Here is a 12560-nt window from a genome sequence, read left to right as displayed (position 1 = left end):
TGATACCTGGAACAACAAAGAGATGGAAGAGAGCTTTTCTGCAGGGGGCTGGCTGGCTTCGTTCCTGTCTGATTGATTATTCTACTGAATGAACATCAGGGTGCCTAGGAGTCTTTTTTACTATTTAAAAATAAATGTGATAATCACTGTGTTGGGTGATTGGAAGGCTCCTTCTCCTTCATGCTTCCCAACTGGAAAACTGGCAGTTTCCCCCACTTAGGGGCCTACATTTATTACCACTGAAAACCATCGGAAGGGAGGGGAAAGTCAGTGAGAGACGGTGAAGAGGCAACTTGATCATGTCTACAAGTACCTATGTGGAGAGAAGATATCCAATACTAGACTTTTTAATCCAGCAGACAAAGGCACAAGAAGAGCCAAAGGCAGAGTTCAAACTGGGTTTCTTTTTTCTTTCTTTCTTTTTTTTTTAAACTAACATCAGTGGCAACTAACCACTGGAACAGATTACCAAGGGATGCGGCAAATTCCACATCACTTAAGAGTCTTCAAATAAAGATTTAGAAAGATGGCCCAAGACATACTGTAATTCAACCACAAGTTGTTGTATTAGATACAGGAATCACAGAGTGAAATTCTCTGGCCTGTGTTATGCAGGAGATCAAAACTAGAAGATAATCAATGGTCCCTTCTGGCCTCAAAATCTACACTAAGTTTACATTTATCCTGGCGGGGCAGGGGGCTGGAGAGAAGAGACAGTCACAATGAGACATGTGGCTAAAGACCTTAATGAACAAGAAGTCACCCAGAGCACTCTTTGACAAGCAAACATACAAGAAATAAGTTGCACCATGTTGTCATTGGAGAAGCACCTGCAAAGAAACAAACTGCAAAATCATGGGAGCAGTCAGTCAGGACAATCAGCAGTTCCACAAGGCAGCAGTAAAGGCATGAAAGGAGGCCACCAGTGGAGGAAGAAGAAAGCAGTGTGATTTTTATTTATTTTTTTGTTAAGAGTTTCCTTCTGGTGGTGCTGATAAGTGTTAGCAAAAAGAACTGTCATCCAAACACATGCAAACAAAATACAAAAGTAACTGGGTATCTGAAAAACATCTGGGTACTGGAACAAACGAGGGGATGGGGCGGGCGGTTGTGGGAGAGCAGAGAATACATTTCCACTCAGTGGAAGTAAAGTGAAAAGGAGTCCTTGTGGCACCTTAGAGATTAACCAATTTATTTGAGCATGAGCTTTCGTGAGCTACAGCTCACTTCATCAGATGCATAGAAGTAAAGTGTAATGCAAGTGGACACTGATCACACTCACATTGGTAACTTCCCTGGGATCGGTCTCCAGTAGTTGGTTTCATGCCAAACACGAAAGCGAGCAGCAGTGTAAAGTCAAGTAATGGTTTATGATCATATATTTGAGTTTCAGTTCCCATTATAAACCCTGGTTTCAGTGAACGAAACCAGCTTTCCTTTTCAGGCAGGGAGGAGGTGTGAGTGAGGGCAAAGTCAGAACAAGCATGAAACTAACATTCGAGAAGAGACACCAGATAAATGCAAGGAAGCACCTGGCTAGGTATACCACCCCCTGCTTGAGTCATAGATTATAAAGTAACATGGTGCTGTCCCAGCCACGTATTCATCCATCAACAAATCCAAACCTTACGGGGGTTTTTTTTGGTTTTTTTTTGGGTGCTTCACATAATCTTTCTGTTTGTCCATTCAATTTAGTCATGGTTTCAAGAAAACTTTCCCCAACCGGATTTGCAAGACACAAAGGACAATCAATATATTCAGCTAACAGGTTTATTCCTTTATCACAAAGGAAAGCACTTTCCTTACAAGGGTGCCAGGATTAGTTAATGTTTTTACTGGCAGCAGATGACCAATTCCTTGGCGACTTCTCAGACTGTGTTTAGGGCTTTTGTATAAAAAGCATTTTTCAAAGCTACTAAGGTCGTTTGTATCCTCCTTTAGCCACTCTTTACAGCTGGTTATTTTCAATAAACCCAAGGTCCACCTGTTTACTAACCCATTGTGAAAGATGCTGCCATGTCAACTCGCAACCCTGGAGAGAGTGTCCAGCTGATTTTTGCCAAGTTCAGTCATTTTTAATTGCGAGTAAAAAGTGTCTTGAAGTCTTTCAAGTTTTGTATGGCACTTCCCTGCTGGAAAGTATCACCCACTTAAAAGTGAAGGGAGGGGAAAGTCAGTGAGAGAGGACAGACAGGAGAGGAGGCTTTCTAGTGTTCTGCTGTACAACGTTGGTGACAAGCTCAATTTTGGGCACCCAGTTTGAGAAACTTTGGACCCGAGCTTGAGCCGCTGAGTATTCACAGCTCCTATTGAATTCAGCACCTCTGAAAGTCCACTCCTTGGGCACTCAAAACCAAATGTCGCTTTGGAAAATGGTGGCCTTAAGCGCTCCATGATTCAACTCAACCATCATCTTACCTTACATCCCTCCCCCAACCAGGTGTTTACTGAGCTCTTTGAGCATGAGAAATGCAATGAAAGTGCTCAGGATTAGTATTAAAAATATAAATATTTAGTAGGGCTGTCAAGCGACCAAAAAAATTAATCGCGTTGTTAAACAATAATAGAATACCATTTATTTTTGGATGTTTTCTACATTTTCAAATATATTGATTTCAATTATAACTCAAAATACAAAGTGTACAGAGCTCACTTTCCATTTATTTTTGAATACAAGTATCTGCACTGTAAAAAACAAAATAGCATTTTTCAACTCACCTAATAAAAGTACTGTAGTGCAATCTCTATCATGAAAGTACAGCTTACACACGTAGAATTATGCACACCAAAAAATGGTGTTCAAAAATAAAACAATGTAAAATTGTTGAGCCTGCAAGTCCACTCAGTCCTACTTCTTGTTCAGCCAATTGCTCAGCCAAACAAGTTTGTTTACATTTGCAGGAGATGATGCCGCCCGCTTCTTGTTTACAATGTCACCTGAAAGTGAGAACAGGCGTTCTCATGGCACTGTTGTAGCCGCTATCCCAATATATTTGTGCGCCAGATGTGCTAAAGAGTCATATGTCCCTTCATGCTTCAGCTACCATTCCAGGGGATTTGTGTCCATGCTGATGATAGACTCTGCTCGATAACAATCCAAAGCAGAGCAGACCAACACATATTCATTTTCATTATCTGAGTCAGATACCCCCAGCAGAAGGTTGATTTTCTTTTTTGGTGGTTCGGGTTCTGTAGTTTCTGTATCAGTGTTGCTCTTTTAAGACTTCTGAAAGCATGCTCCCTACCTCGTCCCTCTCAGATTTTGGAAGGCACTTCAGATTCTTAAACCTTGGGTCGAGTGCTCTAGCTATCTTTAGAAATCTCACATTGGTACCTTCTTTGCGTATTGTGAAATCTACAGTGCAAGTGTTCTTAAAATGAGCAACATGTGCTGGGTCATCTGAGACTGCTAACATGGCAGAATGCGGGTAAAACAGAGCAGGGGACATACAATTCTCCCCCAAGGAGTTCAGTCACAAATTTAATTAACGCATTATTCTTTAAATGAGCGTCATCCGCACGGAAGCATGCCCTCTGGAATGGTGGCCGAAGCATGAAGGGGCATACAAATGTTTAGCATATCTGGCACATAAATATCTTGCAATGCCAGCTACAAAAGTGCCATGCAAATCCCTGTTCTCACTTTCTGGTGACATTGTAAATAAGAAGTGGGCAGCATTATCTCCTGTAAATGTAAACAAACTTGTTTGTCTTAGGGATTGGCTGAACAAGAAGTAGGACTGAATGGACTTCTATGCTCTGAAGTTTTACATTGTTTTGTTTTTGTCTGCAGTTATGTAACAAAAAAATCTACTTTTGTAAATTGCACTTTCACAACAAAGATTGCACTACAGTACTTGTATGAGGTGAACTGAAAAATATTATTTCTTTTATCATTTTTACAGTGCAAATATTTGTAATAAAAATATACACTTTTATTTCAATTACAACGCAGAATACAATATATATGAAAACGTAGAAAAACATTCAAAATATTTAATAAATTTCAATTGGTATTCTATTGTTTAACAGTGCAATTAAACTGTAATTAATCGCGATTAATTTTTTTGAGTTAATCACGAGTTAACTGCGATTAATTGACAGACCTAATATTTAGAAAAAATGAAAGCTATTGGAAAATCAACCAATTAACATTTCAGAAGTGTTCTTATGATCTGCTCCTTCCAACTGCAACAGCTATGTGGAGCTAGGGTACAGAGCTGGATTCATTCTCAGACCCACTTTCTAGTGGCTATAATTGCTAACCCAGCGCATCCTCAGTATGTGGCAGCTCCTGCCAGCCAGAGATCATTGAATGCATTAAATATCAGCGTGGATTGAGTTACAAACCAGGACACTGTCCAATTTGAAATGTCAGTCATAAAAAGCAACAGTGAGGGCAAAAATATCCAAGAGCACATCTGCTGATCAACATGCCTATATAGGAAGGTTAAGTTCTCTCCCTTTGTTACTCTAGGGTACTGATGTCTATACATTTATTTCCAAATAAAAATATCTTCGGAGTCTGCAGGCTGAGCCTTACTTCACTTTTAATTTACACTTGCATTTCACTTGCTAACAATTAGTGGCATCTCCACTCAGGCTAATTGAAGCTTAGAATGTCCTAACGGAGACAGCTGTTCCCAGAGACTGTCATACACAGAGCAGTTACCAAACAGAGGAAAAGAGCCAACTCCTACAAAAACACTCCAACAAGCCATCTGGGGGCTTGGAAAGTTTTATACTAGAGTTTCAGAGTAACAGCCGTGTTAGTCTGTATTCGCAAAAAGAAAAGGAGTACTTGTGGCACCTTAGAGACTAACCAATTTATTTGAGCATAAGCTTTCGTGAGCTACAGCTCACTTCATCACTTCATCCGATGAAGTGAGCTGTAGCTCACGAAAGCTTATGCTCAAATAAATTGGTTAGTCTCTAAGGTGCCACAAGTACTCCTTTTCTTTATACTAGAGTGTTTCTGTAGCCCTGGAGCAGTAACAGTCCCATTTTACCTATTTCCCCCGCTTTGATTTTCCCCACCAGGGAAAAATATCAGCTTAACCTTTCAGGATAAATAGCACGGTCTGCCCTCTAAGCCTCATTTTGCTGAGACCCTGGTTATCCAAAATTCCCATTTACCAGAACCAAAGTAACACCCCTCAACAGTAAACCCCCCTCTGGATTCATTTCCACATCTCCCTCTTCTCATTCAAATAAGTGAGGTTTGACTGCACTGGGAAGTGTAGCTATGGTGGAATATGCAAAGCTGCAGAGGGTCCTTTAGCTAGAGTACAGTATTCACTACGTTTTCTGGGGATCAGAGCAACAGCAATCCAGACTCCTGGGTTGCACTCTCAGTCCTGGCACCCATTTGTCACAGGCCAATCACTGTCTCTCTGCATCTGTTTCTTACCTCAAAGAGGGAGGTAATTCTGACCCAACTCTGCTAAGCGCTTTGAGATCCTCAGATGAGAGGCACTGCACAAGAATTTTCTCTGAGGTCCCCTGCCACACAGTAAGTGGTGGTGACCACAGATGCTATATATTGTATATATTTTGACATGATGTCACGCACCATTTGGAACATTCCTGCCCACCCCCACTGCAGCATGTCCCAGATAACAGAGCCCCGACTTCTCTGCCATTCCTCCCCCCATCCATTCTACTGACACCCTCCATCCTCCCGGAGCATTTCTAGCTCACCCACTATCAGAGCATCCAGGGGCCTCTTCTCCACTGAACTACACCCTGATCTCCACCCTCTACAACCCCCCAAGTCCCTCACCCTAACCAGCCTCCCACACATGCAGCCCCTTCTAGTCCCCTCACTTGCCCCAGTCCCCTCCCTTACCCCTTCAGTGGCCTTGTAACCCCATCACTTACCTCTTCTCACTTCCCACAAGTCCTCTGTGCCCCAGCTGCCCCCTCCTGTCACATGCGCCCTATACACGCCCTCAGCTCCCCTATACACCCCCCACCCTCAACTCCCCCTTCCTCTCAAATGGCCACTTCCCTTACATGCCCCCTTCCCCCAGCCCCACTCTGCTCACACATCCCAGTTGCAGACAGAGTCCTGCACCAATACAAAAATTTGTATCCAGTGCCAATCCGCGAACATGGTCCACGGACATCCCAGATTGGCAGGGCTCTACACGTGCACACACAGCTCCCCCACCCCCCCTCACCCCAATGCCTTCATATCCCCCTTGTGCCCCCAACACCTCAGCTCCCCCTCCCCTCACACACCCTCTTCCCCCAACTTGATCCCCCTCCCCAGCCCCCAATCCCTCACATACTCCCCACCCCTCAGCTCTCTCTCCTCTCACACTGCCTCCCCAAACCTGATCCCCCCTCTCCAGCCCCCAACCCCCTAGGCTCCCCCTCCTCTCACACCCCCTCCCCCAACCACCACCTTGATCCCCCTCCATAGCCCCCAAACCCCCACATACCCCCCACCTCCCCCTCTGCTCACACCCGCTCTCCCCACCTTGATCCCCCTCCCCAGCCCCCAACCCCCCTCGGCTCCCCCTCCTCTCTCATCCCCTCCCCCCACCTTGATCCCCCTCCCCAGCCCCCTAGCCCCCTCGGCTCCACCTCCGCTCACACCCGCTCCCCCCACCTTGATCCCCCTCCCCAGCCCCCAAACCCCCACCTCCTCTCACACCCCCTTCCCTCAACTTGATCCCCCTCCCCAGCCCCCAATCCCCCACATACCCCCACCTCCTCCTCCTCTCACACCCCCTCCCCCCACCTTGATCCCCCTCCCCAGCCCCCTCCCCCCCTCGGCTCCACCTCCGCTTACACCCCCTCCCCCAACCTCGATCCCCCTCCACAGCCCCCTAGCCCCCTCTGCTCCCCCTCCTCTCACACTCCCTCCCCCCACCTTGATCCCCCTCCCCAGCCCCCTAGCCCCCTCTGCTCCCCCTCCTCTCACACTCCCTCCCCCCACCTTGATCCCCCTCCCCAGCCCCCTACCCGCCTCGGCTCCCCCTCCGCTCACACTCCCTCCCCCAACCTTGATCCCCCTCCCCAGCCCCCTCCGCTCCCCCTCCTCTCACACTCCCTCCCCCCACCTTGGTCCCCCTCCCCAGCCCCCTACCCCCTCGACTCCCCCTCCTCTCACACCCCCTCCCCCCACCTTGATCCCCCTCCCCAGCCCCCTATCCCCCTCGGCTCCCCCTCCGCTCACACCCCCTCCCCCCACCTTGATCCCCTCCCCAGCCCCCTACCCCCCTCGGCTCCCCCTCCGCTCACACCCCCTCCCCCAACCTTGATCCCCCTCCCCAGCCCCCTATCCCCCTCGGCTCCCCCTCCGCTCACACCCCCTCCCGCCACCTTGATCCCCCTCCCCAGCCCCCTATCCCCCTCGGCTCCCCCTCCGCTCACACCCCCTCCCCCCACCTTGATCCCCCTCCCCAGCCCCCTACCCCCTCGGCTCCCCCTCCGCTCACACCCCCTCCCCCAACCTTGATCCCCCTCCCCAGCCCCCTACCCCCCTCGGCTCCCCCTCCGCTCACACACCCTCCCCCCACCTTGATCCCCCTCCCCAGCCCCCTACTCCCTCGGCTCCCCCTCCGCTCACACCCCCTCCCCCCACCTTGATCCCCCTCCCCAGCCCCCTACCCCCTCGGCTCCCCCTCCGCTCACACTCCCTCCCCCAACCCCCCTCGGCTTCCCCTCCGCTCACACTCCCTCCCCGTGCCCCCCATATCTCAACCCCCCCTCACCGGCTGTCTCCCAGGGGCAGGGCGGGGGCTCTCGCGCTGTCTCCCCCCGGGTCCTGGTCACTCCGCCGCCGCCGCAGCCACCATATTAGGAACCAGCCAACATCCGGGGACACCCCCCTCCTTCCTCGGCTCTTCCCCGTCCCCCCGGCAACAGGGGCCGCCTCCTGAGGGGGGGAGGAGGCAAACCCACCCCCACCTCCCATTCTCCACCTCTGATTGGCCGAAAACGACGCCGCTCTGCGGGCACTGCCCACTCGGGGGCGGAGGGGGAGGGAGAACTCGCAGCATCGTGCGTTCTGATTGGCTAGAGGAGAGGCTGATTGATGGGAGGAGGAAAAGGGGGCGTGCCTTCTCTTAAAGGGGACGTCGCCCCCTTCTGTGGAGTGTGTGGGGTCAGCCCGGAGAGAGGGCAAGGGCGTGGAGGCGTGGGGGGTGGCTCCTATTGACCTTTCCCAGACTGCCACGGGCGGGTGGGGTCATCTTGTCACAGCACTGCCACCATTTTCAGCATGTGATGTTGCCAGGCACCCTAATGACGTCCTCCGAGCAAGACAAGGTGTCATCATGTTGTGCTTTGATGTCATCACAAAAAGGCATGACATCATCCAGCCACAGGGGGTTGTCACCATGGCGCGCTATGATGCTTTGGCTGAGGTCATTTGATCCCACCCTAAGATCATCTGAGAAATGTGACATCGTGGCGTGATAGGGCATCATCTCCTGGGGTCCTGCAGTCACTCGCTCCGGCCGAAACGTGACATCATGCCGCACGATGACATCACGAGACGAAGACCCGGCATCGCTCTGTCCCATCCTTGCACCATGATGCGGCGTCATGAGGTGAGATGCGAGACCCCCGGGGCTGCGAACCCTTGTGATGTTCTTATGGTATTTGACCAGGAGTCCTGAAACCCAGCCACCACCCTCCCCCAGTCAATAGACAACACTCCTTCCCAGTGGCAGAAATAGAACCCAGGCATCCTGCAGTCTAGAGGTTAAAGAAGGGAACTGGGAGTCTGGATATGTGGCCTTGGTCAAGTCATTTCACCTGCCTATGCCTCAGTTTCCCCTTCTGTAAACTGTGGGGATAATACCTACTTCCCAGGTGGGTCATGAGGCTGACTGGGCGCAGGGAAAGTCACGATCCAAAGGGCATGGCCACCTGGGCTGTATTTAGGACCAACACAGCCCCGGAGAACCCAGCTATTCCCAGCAGCCGTTCCTGCCAGCAATCAGCCCTAACCGACTTGCTAAATTAAGTGCTTTGACAGTACAAGGCAAAGAATGAGCCACCCACATGGCAGCTAATAATAGTCATCGGCTTGTCACTGGAGTTAATTCAGTGCCAGCCTGACAGCCCTGAGGACCAACACCCCTGCTTAATCACAAAAAAGGTACGGTGCGGCCTTGGGTCCTGGAGGGACTCTGTCTGGCAGAGAGAGAGAAGATGTGGCTGTACGAGCATCCAGGCAACCTAGCACAACGGGCTCCTGGGTCACAACTGGGGCGCCTAGTTGGTCCCATAATACAAATAAATAATCAAATGATATAAGTGCCTTATACCAGTCTAGTCAAAGCAGTACAAACCCCTGGTGTGAAAGCAGTTATACCAAGATAAAGGTGCTGGACAGCGATCCCTGTACAGGAAGAGAAATAAGCTATATCGGTATAAGGCACCTCTATCCCAGTATAACAGTGTCTACACGAGGGGTTGTGTTGGTATAACTATATAGGTTATACACACACACACACCCCTAACTGCTATAGTTATGGGTCATGAAATCTGCGTGGAGAGCAGGTTACAGAATTTCATTAGTTCGGAGTCAGTCTGGTATTTGGTGTTTTTTGATTCCTTTGTACAGTAGAAAGGTCAATCAATCAGTTGTGGATTTCCATGGCACAGTCCTCACCCCTGAAGCATTGATAGGACTACAGATAAGCTGCAAAATGGCTAGTGGTTAGAGCAAGGGGGGCGGGGATGTGAGCTAGGACTCCTGGGTTCTATGCCCAGCTCTGCGAGGTGGGTAGGTCCTAGCTATTAGAGCAGGGGAGGACCAGGGATCCGAATTCCTGGATTCTGTTCTTCTCTCTAGGAGGGAGTGGGGTCTAGTGGGTACAAAGGGGCTTATAAGTCAGGATGATTACAAGAATGGGGAGGGGGCGTTGCAAGGCAGGACGCCTGGGTTCCATACCCATCTCCGTTTCTGTCTTGTTGTGGCAAATCAATTCCCCTCTCTGTGCCTCAATTTCCCCATCTGCAAAATGGGAGTGGGGTGTTTTTTGGGGGGGGGGGGAGGGAGGGTGATAAATTATACCCGCCACTGGCAAGTGCTTTGAGATCACAGGATAAAAAGATCTGTGTAAGTAACACTAGTTATCATGGGGATCATCCACCCCCCCCACACACACACACACACGCCCAACTGGACATATTGCACAGCTGCTTTTAGCAAGAAAACCCTACAGCAATAGATGGCTGATTAATAAAATCCCCAGAGCCCTATCCTAACGCCCCGTGCCTGGTGCACGCTGCCCATTCTCTCTCCTAGGCGTGCACGGGCCATTGCCAACTCTCTGCCAACCTTTGCTCCTTCGCTGCCAGCCAGATTTCAAAGTCCTGGGGCTTTTGCAGATGAATTTCCTGGGCTCGGTAAGGTCGCTCTGAGATGCTCAGCAGCAGAGAAATTCCGCCCCCACGTGGAGAACTTAGTGGTAGCTAGCGTTAATGCTGGTGAAAGTGCCCTGGAGACTGGAGGCCCTGGGTTTATCCTTAGGACAGGAGAGAGCGGTAGCATCATCCATCACATCTTAGCTAGTGATGAAGCCCACATCGCAGCCCGGATGAGAACACCACACGTTATGGGGGTCTATACTGGGGTCATTGCATAAAGGCCTGTGTTATGCAGGGCCTCAGCCTAGATCACTGGGCCCCCAAACTTTTTCATGCGCTTTTGGGTTCACCTCTGTCAACGTGACCCACCCTCCCCAGTCCCACATCGAGCCCTGCTTCCCCCAATCCCCAGGAAGCATGAGGGTTTATAGCCCTGGCAAAAGCCTAGCCAAAAGCTCTAGGAATACTTTACTAACTTGCCCTGTTCATCAGGGCCCCATACAGAACTGTGCTAACGAGCTCAAAGTCAGAAGACGAAATCAAGGACCGCGTGGACAGGCAAAATTGAAGCCCAGCTCTTGTACTCAACTCCCTGGGTAAATCGGCAGCCTAAAGAGTTTCAGGGGCCTTAGCTAGGAAGGCGCCTCTCTTGTACTACCTAAACAGAGTGTGCTCTCCCCTTCCCAGCTCTCTACCAGACACGGGCAAACCAAGCCCTGGTATTCTAAAGACCTTGCAGTCATGAATTTGCTTTTATTCTGCCCAGGTATATATACAGCCATCCAGCCCTCCCATCTAAATGTATCTGACGTTGGGGCCATTCTGTATTCAGCTGCCTCATTCAGAGATTATGAACCAGAAGGGGCCAGTCTAACCTCTTGCATAACCCAGGCCATTGGACTTCCCTGAATTCATTTCTGTTTGAACTAGTGCCTACCTAGGGATCTTTTTTAGAGTGTAGCATTAACTAGGCTAAGTCTGGTGAGCTGGGTTCTCAGTCAAGTTGCCCGCTTGCTCTCTGAACCCTGCTAACCTCTTGGCCTCCAGGAGATCATCTGCCAGTGAGTTCCACTGGCTAATGGGTGAAAACGGCATAGGCCCTGGAGGTTTTCTTTTCGCCGGGGCTGCTCCACCCCCACTCCACCCCTCCCCTGAGGCCCTGCCCTCACTCCGCCTCTTCCAACCCCCATTCTGCCCCCTCCCCGAGACCCCCACCCACTCGCTGCTCTCTGCCCTCTCCCAAGTCCCTCCCCCAGCTGATCAGGGTGCCACCAAACAGCTGTGGCTGGTGGATGCTAAGCACCCACTATTTCCCCCCCCATTTTTACCATGTTCCCTCTTATTCATCTCCAAGGTCAGAGTCCCACTCTTTCAGTCTCTCTTAATAGGAGCCAGTAGATTAAAACAGTCAATGCAGGCTAGCGACTTTTACACTGTTATCAAAGCCCAGACAGGAAACTGAGCTCCTTCATCACCCGGGTTCTGAGTTGCATTAGCACGGAGGAGCCCCAGTCACGGAGCCCATCGTGCTAGGCGCTGTACAAACACAGAACAAAAAGACACTCCCTGCTCCAAAACGGCTAACAAGCCACATACAGGAGAAGAGGTGGGACCGATGGGGGAGCGCAGGGAGACAGCCTTGGTCAGCGAGACGGGCAGTACCTCTCACGGCCGCCGATGTAAGTGTGGGGAAAAAATGAACTCTCACCAGGGCTTTCTGCAAAGGGCAGCAGAAATCTGGCCTAGCATTGGCCCGCCCCTGACTGTGGCAATGATCTAGGAGGAACCTGGGAGCCAGCGGGCTCTCTCACTGGCCCATGAAGGAGAGATGCTACAGCAGCGTCTATCTCACGCCCTTGGCACAGGGCAGTGTGTATCAGTAATCAGAAAACTTAGGCAAAATACCCAAGTTAAGTAGCTCCTCTGCCCCACTAGAGACCCCCCCCCATACACACCCCCCATAGCCCGCACGTGGACCCAGAGACTCCCAGAAATTCTTCCTGTGCCAGCCACCTATCTGGGAGACACCATAAAGCCAGGCTGCCTGCCTGCCATCAGTCCTCTCAACTGAGCACTTGCTGGCCAGGTGCTCCTTGAGGCCAACACCTGACCTCTACCCCCCCAGCTTCAACTAGGAGGCAGCTGATCAGTCCCAGGTGGGGCTGAGCCCACCTCCCCTTAAAGGGGCCGGTGACAGAGCCGAAGTCTCCTCTCTGTGACTCAAG

The 12560-nt window shown here is 50.5% G+C and overlaps 1 protein-coding gene across 3 annotated transcripts in view; it reads right to left on the bottom strand.

Moving 5' to 3' along the window:
* The window catches only part of PAK4 (p21 (RAC1) activated kinase 4), an 89594-nt gene extending 81801 nt beyond the window's left edge, over positions 1-7793 (bottom strand). For all 3 annotated transcript variants that reach the window (XR_013348659.1, XM_077840697.1, XM_077840698.1), the window contains exon 1: positions 7725-7793. The gene's annotated coding sequence lies outside the window, so the exon portion shown is untranslated. The remainder of the gene's footprint in view (positions 1-7724) is intronic.
* Positions 7794-12560: the final 4767 nt, after the last annotated feature.

The sequence above is a fragment of the Eretmochelys imbricata genome, chromosome 23, assembly GCF_965152235.1.
Source record: "Eretmochelys imbricata isolate rEreImb1 chromosome 23, rEreImb1.hap1, whole genome shotgun sequence".
NCBI classification, from domain to species: Eukaryota; Metazoa; Chordata; order Testudines; family Cheloniidae; genus Eretmochelys; species Eretmochelys imbricata.
The sequence above is the reverse complement of the archived record's forward strand: the minus strand, read 5'-3'. Positions and strand labels throughout refer to the sequence as shown.